We start from the raw sequence: 2,352 nt of genomic DNA, 5'->3' as shown, positions 1-2,352 counted from the left end.
AGAAAAAAGAGAGAGACTGAAAGGTGCTTACTTGCACCTTTCCGTTCCACAGTACCCATGAGTAAAGCCAGATGCACAACGTGGCACATGCATCTGGAGTTCATTTGCAGGGACAAAAGGCCCTGGCATGTCCATAGCCTTTCTATATACATTTCTCTCTCATAAATAGGTAAATAAAATCTAAATAAATAAAAAAGAATTGCTAAAAATATAGCTTAAGGTGGTTCTTGGACTTTCCTGGGAGTGCACACTGACATGGCTATGTGGACATTAAGGGACGTTCTGGAACTGTTGAAGCTTGTGGACTTCATGCAGGTCGCATGGAAATGCTGACGGAAGAAATGGGCTATCACAGATCCCAAATTCCCTGCTAGTCGACTGGCTCTGCAGAATTTTGACGTGACCTACAGTGTGCAGTTGGGGGCGCTGTGGCCATCAATCCATGTTAGCCTTCTCTCGGAGCAGAAGCATGGCACACTGGTCAATCATTTTGCTGCTTGGGATAATGTGAGTGCGAAGCCGGAGCAGCTGAGTACCAGGGACTGCGAATGAAAGCATCTCCCACTGGAAACCGGGGCTGAGCATGGCTCTCGGCAGCCAACCCCAGGCTTCCGTCCAGCCTTCTGTGCTTCACTTTTGTCCAGAGGAGATGTTAGCCTCTCCCTCCCGCCAGACTTGGCAGCCTAGGTGTCAACACTACTACGTGGTGGATGCTGTCTCGGTGCTGCCTGTCTTGGCTCTGGGCCAGCAGCCCGTGGACACTGTGCCTGACCTGTGTGCAGCACCTGGGGACAAACACTGGCACCGCTTCAGACTGTCTGCTGCTACCATCTTGCTGCTGGTGATCTCCCTACTTCCTGAACAGACAGACTAGAAAAGGTCCTTAACAGCTATGGGCCTCAAGATCTCAGAGCAAGAAATCAAGTTCGAATCACCTCATGGGATGGCAGGAAGTGGGGAGATATAGGGGGGGACATCCATGATTAGGTGCTGGTGGATACAACATGTACCACCACAGACCACCACTCCCTTCATGGGGAGAGCAACATCTTTAGTGGTCGAGGAATAAGGAGTGACAGATGCTGCCTATGCCGCAGGTGCAGCTCCTTGCAGCTGGACTTCTTACCACCAAACCAGGAGGCCACATTGTCTATTCTACCTACTCATTGTCACACTGACAGAATGAGCATGTGGTACAGGTACCACTGAGCTTCTGGCCAACCAATACAACACTGAGATTCCGGTGAGAGGTTGAAAGGTTTGTTGTCATGGACACATTCTGTTTTCTCCCATCCTGCCAGGTTGGAGAGCTGGTAATGCCAAACCTCATTGCCAATTTTGGGCTTATGTACTTCTGTCCCTGAAGCAGAACAACAGAGACTCTGTTGGTAGAACTGCAAACTGAGGCCAGCAGCAGAGGGGGATTCTGGGTCCTGTCTCCATCTTGTTTGCTTTTTTGAAGAGTTTTAAGCAGAAGGAAGTATGGTCGCTGTTCTGCTGTAGAGAATCAGCAGGTTTCTACCTCTAGCTCCTAGTTTGTCCTAAACGTTCTTGCTCCATTAGGGGCGTAGATGGAGCCAACGAATAAGCCCGTAGTTTGTTTAAGCTGCAAATTTGAGAGTAAACATTGTAGCCAATAAAATTTTTGCAGCACCAAAAATTAGTTTACAAAGAAATAAGAAAAAGAGGAAACAGGAAGGAAAGAACATAAGGAAGGAAGAAAGGAAAGGAGGGAGGAAGGCAGGGAAGTAGAAAATGCAAGCTGCCTGCTTAGAATTTTGCGTGGAGAAGGGCTGAGCTTCCTGCTTCTGAAGAGCTTCCCTTGGACTCTTACGGACCTCCGAAGCCTGTGCACCTTTGAGTCACACTGTGAAAAGAAAACCAGCCTGGACAAGGCAGGGAGAGGCTGCTGCTGAGGGAAGGTCAGCAGCTTAGAACCTTGTACTTGTGAGGTGGGACTCAGAGCGGCTCGCTCGTAGGGACAGGCTGCTCCCCAGAGATGGTTGTCTGCCTGCCTGTGGACATGCTTCCAAGTGCAGCCCCACGCTGCAGACAGCGGGAAGAGCAGTCCAGAAGGCAAGCTTTACCCAGGAACACTGGCCTGCACGCAGCCTTCCGCTCCCTTTACACTCCCTTTCCATGGCTGGAGCTCCGTCCTTCCCTGCGATTGGCCAGCAATGACCTCATTGTCTCTTCACTTGCTTAGCAAAGTCATCTCCCCCTTTGCCCCTTTTCCTCCTTGCCCAGTCCTCTGACTGCAAAAATGACATCGTCTTTTCCTGGCTGCGTGCTCTTGCCCTCGAGTTCACAGCTCCCCATTGTTCCTGACCTGATGCCGCAGGCAGGCTTTCC

General features: G+C 50.4%; 1 pseudogene; it reads left to right on the top strand.

The window, feature by feature from the left end:
* The first annotated feature begins 255 nt into the window (after positions 1-255).
* LOC101611045 lies at positions 256-1,364 on the top strand (annotated as a pseudogene).
* Positions 1,365-2,352: the final 988 nt, after the last annotated feature.

Source organism: Jaculus jaculus, chromosome 19 (genome assembly GCF_020740685.1).
Source record: "Jaculus jaculus isolate mJacJac1 chromosome 19, mJacJac1.mat.Y.cur, whole genome shotgun sequence".
Lineage (NCBI taxonomy): Eukaryota > Metazoa > Chordata > Mammalia > Rodentia > Dipodidae > Jaculus > Jaculus jaculus.
Note: the sequence above shows the minus strand (reverse complement) of the source record. Positions and strands in the feature narration are given on the sequence as shown.